Below are 7,682 nucleotides of genomic sequence, written 5' to 3'. Positions count from 1 at the left end.
TACTCAGCAATTTATCTCTTTTCATGTGTTCCAAGCCCACATCTTCCACTAATAACTTGGCATATCCACATGGATATCCCAAAGGGATTTCACATCAGACCCATTATATTTTCTCCTAAATACACCTCTTCTCCTACTTTCCCTATTGATTGAGGGCAACACCACTCTTCTGGTCAACCATGTTTATAAACAATCCAGGACTCATCCTTGACTTGACTCAACTCCCACTCTACTCCTAGATCTAATTAGTTGCCAAGTCTTCCTTATTTCCCTCCCTCCTTTTCCTTCCCCTTCCTGGTGCTGGCAGGTGATTGCTTCTGGGTTATACATGTATTATCATGCAAAAAATATTTCCATATTGTTAATTTTTGTGAGTAGTCTTATAAAACCAAAACATAAACCCAAATAAGCAATTGAGCAATTATATGCTTTCATCTGCATTCCGATTCCAATAGTTCTTTCTCTGAAGGTGGATAGCATTCTTTGTCATAAGTCCCAAAGAATTGTCAAAAATATGAAACACTTCACAAATTTGCATTGTCACCTTTGTGCAGGGGCCATACTAATCTTCTCTGTATCATTCTGATTTCAGAATAAGTGCTGAAAAAGTAAGCACTGTTTATTTGTTTTCAATTATGTTCAACTCTCCAGGACCCCTCTTGGATTATTTTTTTTTTTGCAAAGATAAAATTTTTCATTTCCTTCTCCAGCTCATTTTATAGATGAGGAAACTGAGCCATAGGAGGGTAAGTGGTTTGCCCAGGGTCACACAGCTAAGTGTCTAAGGCCAGATTTGAACTCAGAAAGTAGAGTCTTCCTGATCCCAGGACCAGCATTGTATCCCCTGCGCCATCCAGCTATTAGTGGGGTATATGGGATATTTAGGGAAGACCAACACCTATGCTTTGAGAGCTAACTGAGTCCCTTTCAGGGCTGCTTATCCAACTTTTGGTGTCGAGCTGGCATTCAACTGTCACCTGTGGCTCCAAGAAGCTATGGCATGAGAAACAGCCACATCCCAGCAAACCATTTCAGCAGATGGACTAATCAAGGTTGAAAGTAACCACTAGACCAATTGATGAGTTACGGGGATATCTACCCAAGCATGTCCTCCGAATGGAACGGGCAAGAGATGACATTTTGGGCCAATGGCCATGAAGGTGGTGGAAGCAGTTGCTATGGAACACTCAGAATTTGGTTAGATATCAGAGATGCCAAGGCCACCCACTGCATCCTGGCTCATCAACAGTTGTCTTGACTTTTGTCTTGCCACTGGACTTTGATGACTCTGAAAGAAAGAGTAAGCCTGACAACTTTGTACAACTCTGCATTGCTTAAATTCAATTCTTGCACAAGTTATCACCTCACGATGTCACTGGTCTTCTTCAAAAATGAAGAACAAGGGGCCAGCTGGGTGGCTTAGTGGATTGAGAGCTAGGCCTAGAAACAGGAGGTCCTAGATTCAAATCTGGCCTCAGATACTTTCTAACTATGTGACCCTGAGCAAGTAACTTAACCCCCATTGCCTAGCCCTTACCACTCTTCTGCCTTGGAGCCAATACACAGTATTGATTCAATGACAGAAAGTAAGGGTTTGAAAAACATGAGCAAGCAACAACAATATTATATAGCATCAATTTAGATCTGTATATTTTTTCAGATTTCTTTTATTGTCCATTACATTCTTGCACTGTTTTCTATAAAAAAGACATTTAATATGTGCTCCTTTTAGCACTTATTTATGAGTTTGCTTTACCTTCACATGCCTTCACATGTGATCACAATTTTGTAAAGATGACATGTGATAATTAAAAAAACATAATCCATAAGATTCCATTGATTAGCATAAGTTAAATGAATCTAGGTTTTGCCAATTTTCATCTAGTATACAAATTCCTTCTAGTTTATCTTTGTATTAGGTTCATCCATTTTTAGAAAGAAGCACATTCAAAGCACCAACAACTACTGCTTTCTTGTCTAGATCTTTTTACTTTTCCATTAACCTTTCTTTAATATTTAGATTCTTTATCACTTGATCTACATATTTAATTTAGACAGACCTTCATTTCTCCCAATGGGATAATATTTCATATTACTAACATAAACAAAGAGTTTCTGTTGAAGTATAATGCAGAAAGACAAACCAAATAAGATCCTGACTTGTTCTTTCCTTCAGCCACAAAGTTTGTGTGTTTTGAAACCACAACAGACATGGAACACCTAGTGGCCATTTGCCTCTGTTGAAATAATTAGTTGCAGACCCTCTGAGAGAGTGGGAGAGAGAGAGTATTAATCTGTGTGTCACAACACGCAGACATGAGAGATAATGACATTGCTGGTCTTGTGGCTTGCTAACTAGGCACAGTCTTGGAGTCATTATTCAGTCACAGACTTGTTTTTTCATGGCAAGACAGTGACCCAGTGGCACAATGTACTTGCAAAGATATTAGAAATAATTATACACCACTTATCCTTCCATTTGAAATAGAAGGCAAGGCAACAAGAATTTAGTATGTGCCAGTCACTGTGCTAAATGCTGGAAATATAAATACAAACAAAAAGAAATACAGTCTCTGCCCTCGAGAAGCTTATATTCCAATGAGGAAAGACAGCATACACAAGGAAGCTGAAAAGTGATTGAGAGAGATCATCAAGAGAGGAGAGGAGATACCCATGGAGGCATGGTGGTAAAAGATCACAAAGTTAGAGGCAAGCCAGGAGAGAAATGAAGGACATATCATCTGGGCTCCTCCCCAAATTAGAGACCATGAAATGGGGGTATGCTACTAAATGTTTAACAATCCACTTTTTTTTTGAGGGAAATGTATGCAAATACTTTTTTTTTTAATTTTTTTAAACCCTTGTACTTCGGTGTATTGTCTCATAGGTGGAAGATTGGTAAGGGTGGGCAATGGGGGTCAAGTGACTTGCTCAGGGTCACACAGCTGGGAAGTAGCTGAGGCTGGGTTTGAACCTAGGACCTCCTGTCTGTAGGCCTGACTCTCACTCCACTGAGCTACCCAGCTGCCCCCATCAAACACTTTTAAACATAAGCTGTATTATTAACATTTTCTCCATCACTTTCTTTGGTCTAGAGCAATGATTCACAAAGTGGGCGCCACCGCCCCCTGGTGGGTGCTGCAGCGATCCATAGGAGTGGTGATGGCCACAGGTGCATTTATCTTTCCTATTAATTGCTATTAAAATTTTTAAAAAATTAATTTATAGAGGGCTAAGTAATATTTTTTCTGGAAAGGGGGCAGTAGGCCAAAAAAGTTTGGGAACCACTGGTCTAGAGAGAGACAATCAACAAAACAATAAGCCAAGCCCTAAAGTTGTAGCATTTGCCAGTTTCTGAGGTGTGAATGTTCATACTGAAATTTCATACTAGGGCAATGGATAAAGTGTCAATGTTGAAATCAGAAAGGCTCATCTTCCTGAGTTCAAATCTGGCTTCAGAAACTTACTAGCCATGCGACCCTAGGCAAGTCACTTAACACTTTGCCTCAGTTTTCTCCTCTGTAAGTGAACTGGAGAAGGAAATGGCAAGTCTCTCTAGTTATCTTTTCCAAGAAAATTCTAAATGGGGTCATGGAGAATTGGATGTGAATGAAGAATGACTGAACAACAGCATATTATATAATTTACACATTTTGCATATATTTTTATTTACTTGAACAAATTAGTTCAAAATGACTTCAGCATACTCTTACCATGGAAAGAATTTGCCAATGGAAAAAAAGAGGCCAGGAAGAGGAAAGTTTCAGAATGAGAAGGCAGAAGAGATGAATGGATATTCCTGGGTTCAGAGACTGAATGCTAAAGAAATTTCCAGGGTGAGATTTCAGCTCAGGTTGTCAAAGTCAAGAAAGACAGAAACAGCTGGGAGAGAAATGAAGATTGGCCAGCCCGAGTCTCTCCCTAAAATGGATGTCCTGCTAGGAACTCACCAATGGGAGTGGGAAGCCAGCTTAATAGGTTAAAATGTACAAAAACTAGGACTAAAGCATTACTGTCACCCACATTGTCTTCTTTATGTTCAATTAAATTCAAGCATTTAATTAAGTACCTATTTGTAAGGCACTGTGATAAGCACTGTGGACATAAAGACAATATGATAATAATCCCAGGCCTCAAATTTATATTTCTAGTGGAAATAACTTGTGGGCACAGATAAGTAAATTAAAAGCATATGTAAAATACATAAATTATACCATATGCTGTTGTCCAGTCATTTTTCAGTCACGTCCAATTCTCCATGACCCCATTTAGAGTTTTTTTTAAAAGATAACTACAGTGATTTGTCATTTCCTTCTCTAGCTCATTTACAGATGAGCAATCTGAGGCAAACAGGATCAGATGACTTGCCCAGGGTCACATAGTTAATAGAGTCTGAGGCCAGGCCAGGTTTGAACTCAGGTAGATGAGTCTTTCTGACTCCTAAAGATTGGCACTCTATTCACTGTACCACCTATATAGATCAACAAATACAAAAAAACATAGAGGACATTATAACAATAATATTTATAGGATGAAATCCATATTGTGCTACCTAAATGTCTCCTGGTATATTAATATATAAATAATAATGACCCAAAACTAACTGATAAGTTAGTTATCTTGGCAGAAGAGGAAAGCATCAGTAAAGTTTCATGCAGTGCTACAGAGGGAAGCAAGGATTCTAAGGAACAGAGTCAAGGAGGAGAACATTCCATGCAAGAGGAACATAAGGGAAGAGGTAGGCAGTATCACTGAGACAGGTAGTCATTTCTCCACTCAGGCCCTCTTCTCTTCTCAAGTTACCAAACACTAAACTGTACTCTCTGGGGAGTAGTTAAATTAGTACGGTATGCGTGGAATATTAATAATTAGACAAGGATATGAGAATGAGTGAGGCTGACTCAGTCTGGAATCTGTTGGCCCCAGGAAGACCAATGAAATACAATGCAATACTTAAGACTGAGGGAGAAAAAGAAAGTTCTACCCATTCATTAATGGGAAGAATCCCCAGCATTCTAAATCAATTCCAGGATATATTCTGAGAGTTGATCTTTGTCCAAAATGACTCTTGAACTTCCTGATTTAAAGTGAGTTACTAGGTTCCACCATGCTTGAGTCTACCTACAAGTCTCAGTCCTAGAACAAATCTAGGGATGTAGTGGAACATGACCGGACCTTCTTGACCAATACTTCAGCAACTGTCCTTCCTCTACTTTAGGACTGTTCATCTTAGTCTTTATCCTTAGTTTTCATATCCCTACTGGGAAGGTAGGACTATTTTTCATCTAGTTCACCATCCCCATTTTTCAACCACTATATTTGCTATAAAGGACCTTCTGCACTTTTGTACAACTGTCAACTCACATACAAACTTTTCCAGGTAACACTCTGCCTCCAAATTCCATCTTCTAGGAGTACTTACTCCTAGGAAAGGAGAGCCCTTCTCTAAACCAAGATCTCTTCCTACCTAGTCACTCAACTTTTATCACATCATCTTGTGTCTAATCCATACCCTAACCACCACCCAAATCCTATTTATAAAAAAGTCCCCATCCCGACTTTCTCATTCCTCCCAATAGATGCCATAAGAACTCTCAAGATTTTTCTGCTCAGCCCCAAAAAGTACAATGCAGAATTTAATTGTAAAACATACTGCTGTTCCTACTCTGCCTCCTTATACCTACTTCCTTCCAATCCTTCTCCTCCTAGACATCACTACCATTGGCCAAAACATAAGTACCAAAATTAAGATCCATGAGAGGTCTCCTCATTTCCTAACCATCACCTCTCTGACATAGACAGGGTCACTGTTTAGACCCGTAGTGCTGGACATTAAACAAGGAAAGCATTCTGAGGCTAAGGACATGCTAGAGGCAAAGGGAACAATTGAGCAAACCCTGTCCTTGTGGAAGATGGGGGGACGCCTAAGGATCTAGTCACACTCTGGGGTGTCCTGGCAGAAGACACCTCAGCCTCAACTGCTCCCAGGCCCATGATTAGCTCTGTTCAGAGCTGTAATACAAATGTCTCACGAATGAAAGACAGAGCATCTTCTCTGGAAGAAATCGAAAGCTTTGAAGTCCAGCCTTTTTTTAGGTTACTTACTAAATGCTAAGGTCATTGGGCCCCATCTGGACCGATGCTATTAGAGCCGTCTGGAAGCTGACCTCCTGGGTCATGTTTCAGGAAGCAGAAACTTTTCCAACACAATGTCTAAAAATGCTTTGAGGTTTATCAGGACAGGACCTGGATCTGCATCTTCTCAGATACTTGAAACTGCTGAATTTTCTCATTTTAATATAGACTTTTCCCATCTAATGAGTCCCAAGTTGCTAAATGAGAACAAGACTCTTCTCCCTTGAACATTTGGCCCTTGGACATTCTCCACATCTCTACCCCGTAAATTGCAACTCCAAACAGTCTAAGTTTCTGTAGCATCAAATAATAGGTGGAAATATAAGCAGCTGGATGATGCAGCCTAGGGATTCACAGGGAGTCAAATAGGCTTTGCAGAAACATAACCTCCAAACATTGATACAAGCACTAACAAGCATTATTGGATTTTTTTTTTATAGAAAGGTGACTTCCCAGCTCTGCCAAAGGATATTTCTCTATGTCATCTCTCAGTGGTACCCCAATAATTCCAAAACAATTCATTATAAAATTGGGGGGCTTCTTTTAGTTTCACTTCTAGGTTATTGTTTAATTTCACAACCCATTCATCAACTTAGTTTAGCCATTCAATTCAACTATATACTAGGCATTGTATTACACACTTGGAAAACAAAAACAAAAACAAAACTCTCCCTAGGAGCTTATTTTCTCCTGAGATGTTATGGCATATTAAGCAATCACAAGTATTTAAACACTTACTAGGTATGTACCAGCCACTGTGCTAGATACTGTGGATACCCCACAAAAATGGCAAAAAGTAGTTCTTAGCCTCAAAAAGTTAAGGAACACAGTATTCAACTAAATAAGTGCACACATGCTATGAACAAGGAAGTTGGAATATGAGTACAATACAAGGAAAATTGGGGAAGAAGAAAGCATTTAATAGGAATCAAGGTAGGCTTCAAGAAGGAGGTGGTATATGAATACAACCTTGAAGAAAGGCAAGAATTCTGACAGGTAGGCAAAAGGAGAGTTTAGACTAGTTTGGTTAAAATATAGAGTTGTGAAAGAAAACTAAAAATCCAACAAGTCAACCAGACTTGAATACAGATTGACCATGTTTTGGTGAAAGAGCAGACAGAAAGTTCTTACATTTTTTTCTATACCTGGTAATCTTGCCTTACAAGATGTGATTCTAGAGTAAGGTGTAGACAATCGTTTTTGGCACAGTTAAACCTATCAATCCTATTTGCTTTTTTTTTTTAAATAAACAACATTTGAGAGATTAATTTCCATTGTTCTGTTTAAATTTAAGGGACCTTCACACAGAGGCACTAGTCTTCCCTGAACACCCCATACATACCACTATAGAGTAATGATAACATAGATGCTAAAAGTTAAAGGGAGAGTCCGGGTTAAGATGGCAGCAGAGTAAAAAGTAGCTCTTAACCTCTCCTGACCGAAACACACAAAACTCCTCAAGGGGACATAAAAACAAGTCCAGATGAACGGAGGAACCCCACAACAGGGCACAGCGTGGAAGGTACGTGGAATCGAGGCATTTCCAT

The 7,682-nt window shown here is 39.3% G+C and overlaps 1 non-coding gene across 1 annotated transcript; it reads right to left on the bottom strand.

The window, feature by feature from the left end:
- Positions 1 to 508: 508 nt before the first annotated feature.
- Positions 509 to 616, bottom strand: LOC123238336. The gene has a single exon (XR_006505537.1). It is a non-coding gene; the product is annotated as a U6 spliceosomal RNA (small nuclear RNA).
- Between the last annotated feature and the right edge of the window lie 7,066 nt (positions 617 to 7,682).

The sequence above is a fragment of the Gracilinanus agilis genome, chromosome 2 (genome assembly GCF_016433145.1).
Source record: "Gracilinanus agilis isolate LMUSP501 chromosome 2, AgileGrace, whole genome shotgun sequence".
Classification (NCBI taxonomy): domain Eukaryota; kingdom Metazoa; phylum Chordata; class Mammalia; order Didelphimorphia; family Didelphidae; genus Gracilinanus; species Gracilinanus agilis.
This window is presented reverse-complemented; position numbering and strand designations above follow the sequence as displayed.